This window comes from Zingiber officinale, chromosome 6A (genome assembly GCF_018446385.1).
Source record: "Zingiber officinale cultivar Zhangliang chromosome 6A, Zo_v1.1, whole genome shotgun sequence".
NCBI lineage: Eukaryota > Viridiplantae > Streptophyta > Magnoliopsida > Zingiberales > Zingiberaceae > Zingiber > Zingiber officinale.
Window position 1 is genome coordinate 42,613,674 of NC_055997.1, and position 18,021 is coordinate 42,631,694.

Sequence of the window (18,021 nt, forward strand, 5' to 3'; positions counted from 1 at the left end):
CCCTCCATCGTTTTGCAAAAACGATCCTAAATATTAAAATCTCTCGGTTCTGGGCAATTCGTCCTCTCCTATCTTAACAATTATTTCAGTACTTATAATATTGCTAAACTTAAATTCCATATATTATGTCTTTAATATACTAAGCTTAAAACCTTTCCCTTCTAGTGTTTCTCTTCAAGATTTTAGTTTAGCATTTACTTCTTCACTTGTTTCATTTACCAAAATAATATCATCTGTAAACAACATGTATCACGGTACCATGTCTTGAATGTGTGCAGTGAGTTCGTCCATAATTAGTGTAAAAAGATAATGACTTAGAGCTGATCCTTGATGTAACCCTGTCTTTATTGGAAATGCTTCAGTTACTCCGCCTGAAGTCTTTACTCTGGTCGTTACATCCTTATACATATCCTTAATTAGTTCAATATATGTTACGCTAACACCTCTCTTTTTTAAAATTCTCCATATAATTTCTCTTGAGACTCTATCATAAACTTTTTCTAAGTTAATGAATACCATGTGTAGATCTTGTTTTTGCTCCCAATAATTTTCAATTAATTGTCTAAGAAGATGTATTTCTATTGTCGACCTTCTAGGCATGAATCCAAATTGATTTTCTGTCACTGTGGTCTCCTTCTTTAATCTTTTTTCTATTATTTTTTCTCAAAGTTTCATAGTATGACTCATTATTTTAATACCCCTATAGTTGCACAATTTTGTACATCTCCTCCCTTGTTCTTATGTAAGGGAACTAGAGTACTTATCCTCCATTGATCAGATATTTTTTTCGTTTTCAATATCATGTTAAATAATTTTGTAAGCCATTCAATACCTTGTTTTCCTAAGCACTTCCATATCTCTATCGGAATATCGTCTGATTCAACGACTTTTCCATTGTGCATTTCATTCAAAGTTTGTTTTACTTATAAAGTTTGAATTCTACGATAAAAAAATAAAATTTCTATGCTCATTTGACCTACTTAAATTACCTTAAGTTGATCACCTAAATTTTCATTAAAAAGTTGATGAAAATACCTCTTCCACCGCTTTTTTATTTCTCCATCGTTTACTAATACCCTATTACATTCATCTTAATACATTTTATTTGGCTAAGATCTCTTGTTTTTCTTTCTCTCACTTAAGCTATTCTATAAATGTCTCTTTCTCCTTCTTTTGTATCTAATTTTTGATATAATCGTTCAAAAGGTTCATTTTTTGCTTCACTCACTACTTTCTTAGCTTCTTTCTTGGCTATTGTATATATTTTTTAAAGTTTTCCTCGTTCTTACAAATATATAATTCCTTATAAGCTATTCGTTTTTTCCTTCACTTTCTCATGTACTTTCTCATTCCACCACTAGGATTATTTACTTAGTGGTGCATGCCCCTTTGACTCACCGAGTACACTCTTAGCTACTATTTTCAACTTTGATACCATCTTATCCCATGTTGTATTAGAGTCATCGTATATTTCACCTAATGCTTATACTTCAACCTTATTCTTAAATATATTTTGCTTCCCATCCTTTAACTTCCACCACTTAATTCTAGGAATCATATATATATATATATATATATTTTCTATTGATACTATGTTTGAAGCGTATATCCAACATTACTACCCTATGTTGGGTAGTTAATCTTTCTATCATTCTTTCTAACCATAAGAAAGCTAATTTGCGATTTATTATTCCCACTTTTGAATGTGACTAAATGTTCTTCTCTTTTATTAAAAAACGTATTAGCTAATATAAGGTCATATGCTATCGCAAAATCTAATATAGTTTTCCCTTCCTCATTCCTCGTTCCAAACCCATAACTCCCATGTACTCTTTCACATTCCTCATTTTTTACTCTGACATGCCCATTTAGATCACCTCCTATTAAAATCATTTCATTTGGTGGAATATTTTGTAATATTTCATCTAAGTCCTCCCAAAACCTTGATTTGGTAACTTCATCTAATCCTACCCGTGGTGCATATATGCTAATTATGTTCATAGTTTCTTTCACCACTATTATCTTAAGAGCTATAATTCTATCCCCTTTTCTAATTACTCTTACAACTTCATCCTTTAACAAACTATCTACAATAATACTCACTCCATTTCTTGCTTTACTCTTTCCAGTGTACCATAACTTAAAACCTGAAGTCTCTATCATCTTTGTCTTCTCGCCTGTCCATTGTCTTTTGTATATACAAAATACTAATTCTTCTCCTAATCATCATATCTACTATCTCCATTGATTTACCAGTGAGAGTTTCTATGTTTCATGTTCCAAATCTTAGATTATTAGTTTTCCTATTATATTTGTTCTTATCTAACCTATGGTGTGAGAACTTTTGCCTATTTAACACTACACCCAAGTTCTCATGGAGATGTAGCGGTCCTTGCTAAGACGTTACAATCGGACCCTGTAATGCGAACTCTTGCATATTTAGCACTATACCTGAGTTCTGGAAATGTAACAATCCTTGCCGAGATGTTACAGTCGGACCCTGCAACGTGTTCCTTTCGGAGAACAATCTAGCATTAGCACGATAGTTTAATGGATCCATTCATTGAATATTTGTCATAGTTTTGACGCTGGCTGGCAACCTAACGCATCCTTCCTCCTTTATTCGGGCTTGGGACTCGCCATGACCGGTCGTCATGGGCGGAGTTTGTCAAATAATAATAATTAATTTAAATACATTAATTAAACATCAAACTTATATAATTATCATTTAATTATAAAAGGGTAACTATATATATATATATATATATATATATATATAACAACTAATTTAAGTTAGAAATAAATAAATATGATAAAAATAAAAAAGTTTACTTTAAAACTTATTTTCATTTAAAGAGCTTGAAACTCCCTTAAATCTAATAACTTCTCCTTGATCCAAACTCCTAGGTTCGAGTTCACTCAATATAAGCTAGTTACCATCGAATCCTCTTGATTTGGGCTATTTGGGAATGGAATTGCATCCTTGAGTTGAACTTTTATTAAGATGAAGCTCTTCCCTTTTATCAAGTCGAAAAAGTCTCCCTTGTGAGCATATGCTTTTCCATGACACATGCGTTGGTGCAATGATGCATTAAGTGGCTGCGCGCATTCAATTTTAAGTTTCAATGTTTATTCAAAGAGTTTATGTTGGATCTTGCATGTTGATTTGATGTGTGTGTTTTCTTAGAACATCGGAGAAGCGACTAGATGCTCATTTGAATCATGCTTATAATATGTAATGGAAAAAAAATACAAACAAGAAGTACAAAAATACAAGTACACAATACAAATAAATCAATTTTATGTGGTTTGACAATCCCGGCCCCTATTTCATGACCTATTATAATATGTTGTGTATCACTCTTGAAATTTTTTATATTTTCTCATTCTCAGGTTCCTTACAAAAGTAGAGAAAGCTTTTACAATATTTAATACTTACATCCAATACAAGGAATAGAAAATACAAGATAGAATAAAAGAATACAATAGAAATGAGTTGCCATCACACTGTGCATTAACTTGTTTTCTTTTTCTTTGGATTGCTCAAGCCAACTCCGGAATGCACTACCATTTGATCCAGTTGCCAAAATCCCTAAAGTTTCCTATTTTTATAGGATACTTGTTGTTTTTTAGAATACACCTGATCAATTGACTGTTAACTTAATTCAATTGATTGGATGTTGCTATCTGAACCTGCATATAATTGACTTCCTAGGTCTATAATGACTACTTAAGTCAACTAATATTCCATTCAGTTGACGAGTTCACTATTGTATTTAAGAATTTAATTGTTGATTACAAACTTGTCTAATAAAAAACTCTTGACCCCTACTACTATGAGTTTGGCCATTTTTAAATTGAAGCAATGTCATGCCAAAAAATCTCTTTTATAGCACTTGACACAATCCTTGCATAGGCCATGACATGGCCGTGTGAATCCACACGACTATATGTTATCTTGACTCTGGTTTGGTGGCACGGTCGTGTGGTCCACACGGCCAAAGTATTCTTATTCTCTGGAACTTCCACACAGCCTGTGTGGATTGACACGGCCTAACTCTGTTTCTTCTTTGGAAATGTGACATGGCCTCGACTTCTCCTCCACATGGCCATGTGGAATCCACACAACCAAGTTCTTCTTGGCCTCTAGTCAGATGACACGGCCGTGTGGTTTCACGTGAACTCTTTGTCTCTGGATGGATGACACAACCGTGTGGGATCACACAGCCATGTGCTGCTCCTCATCTGGTCCGACCACATGGCCGTGTGGATTCACACGGCCATGTGTTGCTTCTCTTCTGGAGTATGACACAGCCGTGTGAGTTCACATGACCGGAACTTGATTTGCACGAGCAAGACCACATGGCCGTGTGGGTCACACTGCCTGAGTTGGATTTTTGCAAGTTGCTCCAATGTACGTATTTTGTTCTGTTTTCGCTTCAAATCATATCCTGTCAATCAAAATAAGCAAAGAGCATATCTCCGAATAAAAGGAATGAAAATATGACATTATAATAAAATAGGGTGCAATAAACATAGATTATGCTCATGAAATACAAGTAGATATATGTCAGAACATGTATAAAAATATATATAATCTAGATATATCATATATCTGAACACTATCATAAATATCTACTGAAAAAAAAAATTACTCGATAGAAAGACAAGAAATAACTGAGGGATTGGAGCTCTCTTGCATATATAGAATTGCTTCTGCTACTCTTTTTTTCTCTTTAGTATGGAGAAAGAAAATGCAGCTTTTATTTAAGCTCACTCTACTCACTGCTTGCTACTCCTCTGTATAGGCTTGCCTTGCAACTTGCATTGTGGCACTTGAGCATGTGTCATGCTCATGTGAAGGCAAGTGGAGGATGCATGCAACGTGAGCTTCCTTTCAAGACAGGTGGTATGCAAGTGGCATCCATGCACAGCCATGCTTTGCATGGAATGACAAATAGCATGATGCTTATACAATGCCACGTGACAAGCTTTAGGCTGGTAAGCAAAAGAGAAGTGTAGCACATATTGACTGATGTGATATGTCGTACCCTGCCCCGTCAAAGGAATGCAGTAGTATTTTTGGATTAGTATAATTAGGATCCTGGATTCATATCCCCTCTGCACGATCGATCAATCATTATACCATTCAACCAGTGGAATTACTAACCCATAAGTTATGTTTCCATTCACAGTTTATATTTGCCAATATCTTGAGACCATTTTCTTGAGATTTTATATATTTCCTAGTTACTAGTCAACAAATTGTTAGGACTTCTAATACCTAGAGACCATTTTCTTGAGATTTTATATATTTCCTAGTTACTAGTCGACCTTGATTTACAAGGACTTTTGATGCCTAGAGGTCTAGCCTTCCGGAATTCATCCTTTGCTCAAGCTCATATCAACCTTGATCCCCTAAGACTTTCATTTGCCCAAACACAAGTCAAAGTTGACCTACCAACTTTCACGTGTCTAGTGGCCACTCCTATGGGACTTCCTCTTTATATAACATCTCGTCAATCTTTTCTTGTCAGAACTTCATCACTACTAAGAATCTAATTACTCTTGACCTATCTTGACTTCTACATTTGTTAATCACTAGTATTTCATGAAATACAAGTAGATGTATGTCAAACCTACCAAAGCTTTTACACTTGCTTATCATCCATAGTACTTAACTTGCCTAGACTTCTACTATCAAGCCCCTTTCCTCGATATGCTGGCTAGACTTCTACTATCAAGCCCCTTTCCTCAATATGCCGGCGATGGAGATAATGGTGGCATCCAACTGATCGGAGATGAGATTCGGGAAAGATGAGGTGAGATGGAGCTAGGCTAGTGGTGGTGAGGGTGGATATGGTGCCACTAGCCATTGTTGGTGAGGCGATGGTGGAGGAGGTGCGGCGTCGGTGTCGATGGTGCTGTGGAGGAAGCGCGATATAGAGAAGTGGCAAAGAAGAAGCTACCGTGCTTCGTCAAAATGGGTTACTGTAACTTCTCAATTCAATCTTAGCCGTTTGATCGTCTCATATCTGAATCAAAGTCCATGATTGATCAAATCTACATCAATGTCTAGAATAACTTCGGATCTAGATCAATGACTGGAATCACTTCAAATTTGGATCCAAGGCTTCAAATCTTGATCGATGATGATGATCTACTCTACCTTGAGCTTGATGGAACATATCTTGATGGATGACTCATGAACAGCCTAGATCGCTCCATAATGATTCTCCTTCCTTAGCCTTAGCTTTGAGCTCAATTTGAATCGATCTGACTCGGTCTATAGCTTGGCTTGAGCTCCTACAAAACCATATTTCAAATTTTTTGACAAAATATGACCCATATGAGATAAATTGCATTTAAGCGTAGAAATGAATCTAACTCGTGTAATATGATATAATCGCTCATTTAAGAACAAGAGAGATCAAAAGGCACAAATATAGGAGCTTAATTATCATGAAAAAATGATGATTGCCAAAATCCTCAACACTTATTCTTGTATGTCTCCGACAAGTAAACATAAATAAGAAACAAACTAAAAATCATCTCCAATGCAATTCCCTAGCAATACTTTGAAGATAGTAAAAGTAAATTACATAGGACCATCAAATTTACATGGATCAAAACATTCATGAATCCAAACATTATTATCCTCGGGACATGGTTGAGTTGACAACTACGGGGTAGATATTGCTACAACGGGCAAGGGGTCGAATCTCGACAAAGCAGAGAAAAATCTCCTCCTCGTAGTGACCAATTGCAGCTTCTCGATTTATCTCCTCACAAATAGTCATATGGCCAGCCGTGTGGGGCTGTTGGGGTGGTAGATTCCACCTTTTGCTACAATGAATCTAAACATTACACTAGTCAACAAGCATGGTGACATCAAACAACTTTAACAGACTAAGCATGAAAAGAGCCTCACAAGGTAATATTTCATTTCTAGCTCTCAAAAATATGTGTAAAGATGAAGTTCCACTCAAAGGCTTACTCACAACACTTCACTACCATAAACTTGCTCATTTTCTATTCTCTACCATTGTAAATACATAGTATGCAAGAATCAAAAGGATTTATTAAGAATTGAAATGTAGTTAAAGAGAATCCAAGTGAAGCAACCAAAATGTTAGGAGGTCTTTAAGATGAGATCAGTCCTGCAATTTAGAAACTCCAAACCAAATTCAAAACTCATACACAAGAACTCCAGGATTGGGCTGAATTCTAAACTCCTGTTACTTCAAATTTCAGATTAAGCAGTTCTGAAAATTTCAGAAACTTCCCAGAAGCATGATCAGATTTTAGAGTTCCAGTGTGTAACTATAGTGTGCCAAGTAATAAATCAATCCCCTATTCCTTATTTAGATAATCTAATTCCATTGTTATGTGTCTCATCATTTCCAGCAGTTGAGTATCTCTAGATAAAATGTGCAGTGAAGTATCGAATTCAAGGTATTAAATCCAGCTAAACATTTCCAGAATTTAGTTTCAACAAAATTTCTGCATTTCAAAATTTGCTGTTGTTCAGACACACCATTCAGATTTGGCACAAACTAGTTCCCATTTTTTCTAGTTCCTGCATTTCACAGATTCTCGGCACAAATCCTTGAAACAGATATTTGGCACATAGAAATTCCAATCGGATCCACAGTTTAGACTCCCTGACCATCTGATTTCTGGCAGTTTTCAACAAGTTTAAATTCTGGTTCTTGATTTCCTGTCAATTCTGATTTCAGAGACTCAAATTCAGTAGGATCTTAAAGCATTGAAGCTGTCAACAACTTGATGGCAGAATTCCAGAGATCAGGTTTAGACTTTCAATTGTGCTGAATAAGATTCTGAAAACTTATTTCCTGAAATTGCTCCTGTTCTTCTGTTAGCAACTGTTTTTTCAAATTGATGCAAAGCTCAACTCTTCTCAGCCTTTGCAGAAAACAGATCCTTGGACTTAAGTTTCGGAATTCAAGAGTTAAGGTAGTTTCAGCTTTAAGTTATGAAAATTTCAGCTTAACCAAGGCTCTCCTTTAGCACTGTCATGATAGGGAGCTAAATTCTTATTGTTGCTGTCCAGAAATCCCAGTACAATTTGGCACCAACTAGTTCCTTGAGATTTTTTTTGTTTCTCTTATGCAATCCTCTGCATAAACTCTGATCAGGTACCAGTGATATTAACCATTTTTTTTTATTGACCAGACTTTTAAGTTCCCTGGACATCAGTTTCAGAATTTGGATTTATGTATTCGAGAGTTCTTGAATAGCATGGGACAATGGTGAGAAGAGGACAACAAATAACCATTAGGATAGAAACTTCACTTGTGAGCAAAACTATGTAAAGACTTGGCATGCAATAGATTAGCTCCATACATTTTGTTTTTTCCTTGTCAAGTTCTGGAAGTCTCAGAATCCATCAAAGCTTCAACCATTTCAGATGTGCAGCTATACATTTCAGAATTTAGCTTCACTGAAGTCACAGAAATCCGATTCACGCTTTGACAAGCAGAGTTTTCTGCTTTTCACAATTCACACACATCAAAACTAACAATTTCTGCATTACAGTTTACTTATCTTGTTATTTTTTAAACATTGTAGTGATGATGACAACAGCAGCATGGAAGCTTCCCAAATTTGAATTCATCTTGCACTTATGAATTCAAGAAACCAACTTCACAAATTATGCAATAGCAAATTCAGGAATGAAAGTGATTTCCTGAATTTTGGTTTTCAGATTTCAGTTTCTAACTTCTATTCCAACAGCTAGGTCATGAAGAGTTAAGTTTTTAAAGACAATATCAACTGATACTAGGCTAACAGGACACTAAGAGAAAAATCACCATTGCTTCAGCTGCAGATTCTAAGATCAGATTCCAATCCAATTCTCAAAGAACTACAATTCAGTAATCCATAATCCAATTCAGAGTTTCAGAATTGAAGATCCAAGGAAATTCCAACTTTATTTCAATGAAGAATTTAGTTCGGACAAAAAGCTCATGTAGCACTGCAATAGTAGGAGTTTGAATTTGAGTCACTGCTGGGCATAATCAATACTTAAAATTGGCACAATGCAAGTGTTATGAGGCATGAACTGCATTTCAATTCCAGAATTCAGATTTAGCAATTTCAGGACTCAATGCCTTACATCAAATCCCTTAACATTCTGAAAATTTCAACAAATGGCGGATTGGATTAGGTCCTGCAGAAACCCAGCCATCCTTCCTTTTAAACTCTTCTCAATATTTTTTTTTCTCAACACCAACTTCTCATTGACACTCCCCAACTCATCAACAATCTTTGAAAATTCCAGTTTTTTTTCTCTGTTATTTTTTTCTCTTTTTTTTCCCATCACTCTCCAATTGCAAGCTACTGTGAATGATTACTTCCAGCCACATCTGATAACAGTAGTCTCAAAAAATAGAAATCTGCACTCATGAAAACCTCCAAAATCCTCAAAATTTTCCAGCAAATGCGAACCACTCGTTTCTTCCCCCCACACTTAAAATTCTGACCGTCTTAGCAAAATAACTCATCAAGTCATCATCCAAACTCTCAAGGAAATAAAGCAAGCAAAGATGATCAAAGATTTGAATGCTAGATGGAAATGTTTTGTGGAGAAAGGAATTGGAAATTAAGAGGAAACAAAAATGAAAAATATCCTTCATCATTTTCATGTAGTCATATGTTACTATGATTTTAAAAAGAAACAAAGCAAGTTCTAGAGTATTATTTGCCATGAGTGTCATCACACAAAAGAAAAGATCAATAATAGGTTTGAAAGTGATCCTCACTAGTTAATTTGTCAATTACAATCAATCAATCAAAATAGAATCCATCACATACAAATGACTAAATGCAAGTAAAAGATTCAATCATGAAAAAAATATCCCTACAACTCGACAGTCAAATTTAATTAGTTTTTAAGATTCTCAAGGTATTACATAGGAATGCATAGGGAATTATTTCAAAACAAAACCAAACAAAGTGCCTAAATGGAAAACAAAAAAAAATGTAGAGTAGGAAAATGAGGTATGAAAGCAAACAACTGCACAGGTGTAAAAATAAAGATAAACAAGGAAAAGAAAAGAAAGGAACGAACTCCTCTTTATTCCCGACGTTGTAAGAGATTCAAAAGTAGGAGCCATGCTGGCAGTAGAATGGTCCTTCCTAGTAGTTAGAGTCAGTTGAGGTATAGATCCAACTCAGTTGTGGAATATTCTGAGTTGAAGTGAGTGTTGCTTCCTCTACCATTTTCTTGGAAGCAGTTTAGTAGAAGCATCCAATCTGGGAGCCTATGAAAACCTGCAAGGCTAGGGAAAGAACACACCTCCCACACGCATGTGAGATAAGAAAGAGATGGAACTACAATAGACTCTACAAAGAATGGATAGAGAAATGAGTCCATCCAATACAATCAATCTTAGGAACCTCCATAGAATTTTCTAAAATATCATAAGAGATATTAACCTTGCCGTGATGAAATGTACCTAGATTCTCTAAAATAGTGACTGTGGACTCCTCTTGGTTAAGTAAGGGCTTTAGTTCAGGTGCTCGTATAACCGAAGGAAGTAATTCTTGGGTCTTTGCCTTTGTAGCACAAGTCCCTACACTCTCCTCATCAACATCTAGTTCAGGTGTTGGTGCAACTAAAAGAGGTGATTCTTGGAGCATTCATTCCACTGTGCAAGTCCCTACACTTTCATCATCAACAACACATGCATCATTTACAATATCTGCAACAACAATATTAGAAAAGTTAGGATCAACAACAACTATATCATCATAATATAAAAGACTAGAGGAGTCCTATAGAGTAGCAACATCAGAATCAGGGTTGTTACAATCTCTACAATCCATCTCCTCAGGCATGTCAATCCCATCAGGAATGGTCTCTGAGTGGAATTGATTGGAGCCTTATGCCAGCATCTGATTGATAGATAACATCATTTGATCCACGTAGATATGATAATTCTGTAATGATGCTTCAGTTGCATATTGGGATAGGATATATGCTCTTGTTGTTGCTGCATCTGCTGCATTAACTCCTTCAGATCTTGAACTTATGATTGACTAGGGCATGAACTTGTTGGGGTTGCAAGGTTGCAAACATAGTCCCACATTGAAAACACATGGGAAAGATCATGAGTTTATAAGAGAAAGATATCTCCATTGGCATGAGGCCTTTTGGATAGAGCCTAAGAACAAAACCATGAGGGCTTAGACCCAAAGTAAATAATATCATGCAATTGTGGAGATATCTAAATTCCTTACGATCCTACAATTGGTATCAGAGCTCGGACTGCTAGAAAGTTTAATCGCTGACTGTGCACAAGAACTATGGTCTGATTGAGCCATGTGGGTACAATATTCACCTCGAACAAAGAAAGTGAAGGCTCCTATGTTCGGATCAAGAGGACCAAACACTAAGCAGGAAGTCCTAGTTGCAGCTAGGCAAGAAAATCCTAATACGTCGGGTGGACTGAGGGGCAGGAAGACCTGGTGGGTCGATGATAGAACGTGGGAAGCATGTGGTCCTTTGTTTGAGGGGGGGGATTGTTGGGGTTGCAAGGTTACAAACATAGTCCCACATTGAAAACACATGGGAAAGATTATGTGTTTATAAGAGAAAGATATTTCTATTGGCATGAAGCCTTTAGGGTAGAGCCCAAGAGAAAAACCATGAGGGCTTAGGCCCAAAGTGGACAATATCATGTAATTGTGGAGATGTCTAAATTCCTTACGATCCTACAGAACTTCTTCACTGAACCCTTGAAATGTTCCTTGGCTTGATCTGCTGGACTGAATATGACCATGTAGGTATAGGATCATCCTGAAATCCCTGTGGGCTTTGATATACTGGAGATGACTCAGTGAACTAGCTTTGTGCACTCTCAAACCTGAAATGTAAATTATCCATCCAATTAGAATTATATGTATTTAAAAATGACTCATAGCTGTTCTGCTGCTCCATAGGAGGGTAGTATTGAGGTTTTGGCTGATAATAATGAGTCTTAGGCTCATAATAATGAGGTTGCTTAGGCTGATAGTATTGACTCTCCATCCTACCTTTAAAATACTGATAATATGGATCCATAGTCAAAGAAATTTTCTTTCTTACACTGAAACACTAGCAAATAAGATACACAGGAATATATAAAATCAAACACATGGATATCTAAACATTTAAGCGCTCAACAACAATTTTTTTTAAAAAAAATTATGTAAAAATAAAAAATAATCTTAAAATCATCCCACTATACTCCGCGACAACGGCGACAAAATTGATAGACCGTGTATGCCATACTAAACAGTTACAATTCAAATGAATATCGAACCCCTCTACACTAGTATAGTAGAGATTGCGTCTCTCACAAGGAATGTAGACAAATGTATGACAAATCTAGGATCAAATGTTATTGCTTAGTATTTTGAGGTTAAATGGGGGGTTTGGATTTTTGGTTCTAAGAATAAGCAATGAAAAACAATGCAAGTAATGAAATATAATCCTAATGAATGTAAGACAATGCAAATAATAAAACCTAATCTAACTTAAACTACAATTGCATACGAATTAAAAGTAACATCAAGAAAACATCTATGAAATGAAACCTAGAACCTATAGCAAAACCTAAGCTAATCTAACCTAATTGTATTCAAATGAAGGACATAAACATAATGGATTTAAAACTAACAAAACAATGCAAACAACTAACTAAAGGAATTTCCAAACTAAGTCTAACTTCTTAAAGAAACATTCCATCAAATATCTCGTGAGCATCATCCAATCAAACCTTATTTATATGAAATCTGAAACATGTGGAGTTAAATCTATTACAATTCAACCAACAATGAATTCATACCAACATTAAAACATGAACTCAAGCAAGTAATCAAATACATCAAAGAAATAGATGATCAAATGAAACATTAAACAAAATGTAGCAATCTTGCTTTGGATGGCTATAATGGAGTTCGAATGTGAGATGATCTGTTGGAGCTTCAGATTTGATGTTGTGAGCTACTCGAATGGATGATGGAAAGTTTCCGATCGGTGGAGGAGAAGTCGCTAGTTGAGGCAGGGAAGCCCCACTCCTCTCCAGTGGATGATGGGGCGATGTGGAGGTGGATGGAGCAGATGGATTACAGCTGATGGTTGGCGAAGAAGAAGATGTAGAGAAGAAGATTAGATAGGGAAGGCCCTTACCTTGATGGATGAGGCGATTGGCAATGACTGGAGGGAGGGAAGCCCCTTTCCTCGATGTACCGACGATGGAGATGATGGTGGCGTCCAATTGATTGGCGATGAGGTTCGGGAAAGATGAGGTGAGATGGACCCGGCCGACGGTGATGAGGGTGGGTATGGTGCCGCTGGCCAGCAGTGGTGAGGGTGGATATGGTGCTGCTAGCGGTTGGTGGTGAGGCGATGGTGGAGGAGGGGCGGCGTCGATGTCGGTGCTGCTGTGGAGGAAGCGCGATCGGGAGAAGTGGCAAAGGTATGCCTCATCAAAATGGGTTAGTGTAACTTCTCAATGAATCTTAGCCATCTGATCATCTCAAATCTGAATCAAAGTCTAGGATTGATCAGATCTACATCAATAGCCAGAATAGCTCGCTAGATCAATGACGGGAATCAGTTCAAATCTGGAACAAATGCTTTAGATCTTGATCGATGATGATGATCTACTCTCCATTGAACTTGATAGATGATTTAAATCTTCTCATATCTTTAATAAACGACCTAGATCTCTCCATAATGATTCTCCATCCTTAGCCCTAGGTTTGAGCACAATTTGAATCGATTTGATTCTGTTCATGGTTTGGCTTAAGCTCCTACAAAACCATATTCAAATTTTTAGACAAAATATGACCAATATGAGATAAATTGCATTTAAGCCCAGAAATGAATCTAACTAATGTAATATGATATAATCGCTAATTTAAGTACAAGAGAGATAAAAAAGCACAAATATAGGAGCTTAATTATTATGACAAAATGATGGTTATCATATAGCAACATTTTGGTCACCACTGCATGTAAAATACCGTATTATATAATAATTAAATAATAAGGTTTAATAGGCAAATAGTCTTAACAAAATTTTTAAGAATTTTTAGAAATTTTCTAAGATTTAATTGGAGCTCGTGTGATGTGTTTCGAGGAGATGCATTTATTGGCTTAAGAAAAAGCCTGTTTGGGACATCCGGAGGTGGAAGTTGATTGAAAAATTGATCTAGGATTTAATTGAAACATCTCTAAATTATAAAAATATTGTCCGTGCTCTAGCTCACTCTCTATTTGTATATTATGTTCATGCACTATTTTTCCTTTACACCGCTGAGTTCCAGCACTCACCACCCTTACAAACTGGTTTTTCTTTCGTCAGGTAGCAGGTAGATGAATCAAGGATGCTTGGAGAGTCCTGACTGCCAGTCCCACTACACATTCGAGGACAGTTTTCCTTTCGGTCTTATTACTGTTTGGGTGATATATTGATTTTGCGTATTTGTTTTCTAATAAGTTGATGTGGGTTTGGAGTCTAGTCTGGTGGTTGCAGGTATTTTGGTTAATGACTTTGTTGGTCTTACATTCGTATTTTTTGTGATTTTCATTGTGTTTACTTCCAGTTATGCATGCTATTTATAAAATGCGTGGTTGTGTGTAACTCCAGTCGTGTGGGCTGATGATTATTTTCTTATGTTGAGTGTTGATGTATATTGGTTCAAATTGTCACTGTTACAGGGGAGATGCTGTCCGATTTTTGATTGGACAACCTTACCCTCAGGATGTGACACTGCATTGCGACATCCAAGAGTTGGCCTTGGACCTATTTCTGGGGGTGGGAAAAGAAATAGCAGCACGAGGAGCCAACTTCTCCTGATTATTTTCAAACAAGAAGACATAATCATAGTTTTTGCAGCTGCAAGTCTTCTTCAATATTAACTGTCATGATCTAAATTGAGTTTGTCATCAACTTTATTTTAAAACAAGATGATTGATATGTCTTTTTCAAAATCTACCGAGATCCCTCTACCATTGCAAAATACTTCTTTTCCTATTTACATGGTTCCTTCTTTATTTGTTAAACTTGATCGTGGTAACTATTTACTTTGGAAATTACAATTTCTTCTTATATTTTATGTTCATGACTTGGTCATGATGATGGTACTTCATCCCAACCTGAGAAAGATGATCCATCTTATGTTATGTGGTTTAAGAAGGATCAATTATTATTGACTTTGTTAATCTCATCAATTACTTAGTCTACACTTCCTATGCTTGTGGGGCTCAACACCTCTCATCAAGTTTTGCATCCTACTCTCAAGCACGAGTTCTCCAACTTCGTCTACAACTACAACCTATTCAACGTGGAGATATCTCCATCAATGACTATATGTAATCAGTCAAGACCATCGCAAACAACTTAGCTGCAATTGGACATCTAGTCTCTGATCCAGAACTATTAATGCATGTTCTTGCAGGGTTAGATCTTCAATATTATAGTTTTGTTCCTAGTGTTACAACTAGCATGGATCAAGTGTCGCTTGAAACACTTCACAATATGTTATCCTCTCATGAAAGACTTCTACAAATATAGTCTTAAAGGAGGTTAGAAATCCTATCATTGTCGACACACGTGACTAGAAAATCTCACAATCTGATCATCACAATTAGTCTCATCAGCAACATGATTATCAAAATCATAATGGAGGAAGTAGAGGTCAGGGTCGAGGCTGAGGCCGGGGTCAAGGATGTTGTCAGATTTTCCTCAACTATGGTTATTATGCTCAAAAGTGTTATAAAAGGTTTGATTCAAAATTTTCATGAGGTTACTGCATTATCAAATAAATCTCCACCCTTCTCTTGGCAATTTACATCTCAATCATCTCAATTGGGAGCATTCTCTTTTTCCATTCCTCCTAATACATTTTTATCTATTCCTGGAACCCTAGCCAGGATGACACTCAGATTCTAGAGTAATTCATCGTATTCCACTAGAGTATGATATTCGCATGGAAGCTTTGTCATATCATGAACCTGATATGATGCAAAAGGACATTGGCTCAGGATCTCGTAACGGGACCTATTCTAATATGAGGAAACACTAAAATCCTTCTTACTTTTTTTTATAATTTTTCTTTTAAAAAAAATACTCCTTTCCCTATTTCCTCTTTTCCACCCTATAACAATTTTTTCTTGTTAGTCGCCTCTTTCTTTTTCTTATGAGTTTTCTTCTAAAAAAAAATCCAGCAACAATCCTCTTCTCTCCTCTTCCTCAACAAGTTGCTCTAAAGCTCCTCCCTCTTCCTTCCCTCTTTTCTTCTCCTTCCTATCTTCTTCTTCCTTCTCTCAAGAAATCCAACAAAAGTGAACTTCAATCCATCCTCTTTATTCTTTCTCTTCTTGTTTTTTTTTCACATAGCAAGAGCAACATCATTTTACTTCTTAATTTCAAGGACATCAAACTTCGTCCCTCTTTTTATATTCCTCTCCATCTCTTCTCCTTCTCCTCTCCTCCTCTTCAACAATAGCCTCTTTGTAAATGTCTTTCCTTCATGAGTGTTGTTTCTTTTTAGCCATGTTCTAACAGGACAAATAGCAAGCTTTTTTTTTTTCAAGTTTTACTCAGCACACAACAACATATTTTTCTTCCTTTCCTCTGCTGCAGCATATTCCACAGCCACCAAAATTACAATTTTGACTCTTTTCTTTTTACAAATCACCAAGTTCACTACTCTCTTCCAAAAATTTAGCAGCAACAAATATATAGCTTTCTCTTTCTCTTTCTTTATTGGTGGTCATTGTTTTGGAGAATTTGATTCATCATTTAGTCGGAGAAGATGTTTCAGTAAATTGGCAACCAAACTCAACGTTCAATATCTTCTTGTTGAGTTTGTCAAGGGGGTGATGACAATAAAGATAGATGATGACAAAATAGCAGTTGAGGATATTAATTAGGAATTGGTTTCAATTATTGATGACTTACCATGTTTGGATTGTAATTTCAACCATATTTATCATTATTTCTATATTTATTATTAACATATTTATGATAATATATTACCATATTTATGATAATATATTATCATGTTTATCTTTATATTTTTCATATATTATCTTGGCAATATGTATAAATAAGCTTATTTTCCTATGACAATCATCAATAAAAAAAAGCAATTGTCATCTCTTTACTTGTCTCTCTATTCTTTCTTTCCTATGTCTATATGCTTTCATATTATATATTTCAACAAGTACTAGTCTAAAGATGTTCAATCTACATATGTAATAAGTGAACATGACATGGACGTGGCGTGTCATAGGTGAAGTCAGGGGAGGATTTAGGCATCGACCAGGGGGACCACGACCCTAGTTTATCAACCTTGAAGACAATCAAGACAAGCACATCAACATTCATGGTGGTGGATTATGCTAGTAGGGCCAAAGGAAGAGATATGACCCTAGGAAGCAGAGATGGTTCCACATCTTCTGCTACAATAGCAATAACAATGGCGCAGTGCCTTCCTTGGAATGTCTTGCTAACAAAGTAGTCATTCTCAAGATGCAATTTTAGCTAGAGATACACAAGGGAAAAAGCTCAGCAAAAGTTAAGAATGGGGCACAATTCACATGAATCACGATGGTGTTCCTCGCGCTCGATAAGTTCCTGACATGTCAACCCTTAACCTTAACCACCTAAGACAGTTACAGTTCATGGTTCACCATGCTTTTCCAAGGTTCAAGATTATTATATTAAAAAATTTAAAATTTATTGAAAAAAAGGGCTTGCACTTATTTAAGTTTCCTATGTATTCCCTTAGGAAGTCCATGTAGTTCTGTTATATTTTTACCTTTTTACATTAAGAAGTGATGTTGTTACTTACTTCCATTTATCAATCCCATTGTATTCATTCCTTTGGTATCAAAATCTTTGACTTCATCATTTGAAAATTACATTCCTTCAGTTCTTTTTTCGGCTCTATTCTAATCGTCGAGCAATGCTTGGGCTTCCAATGAGTTAGGAGATAAAG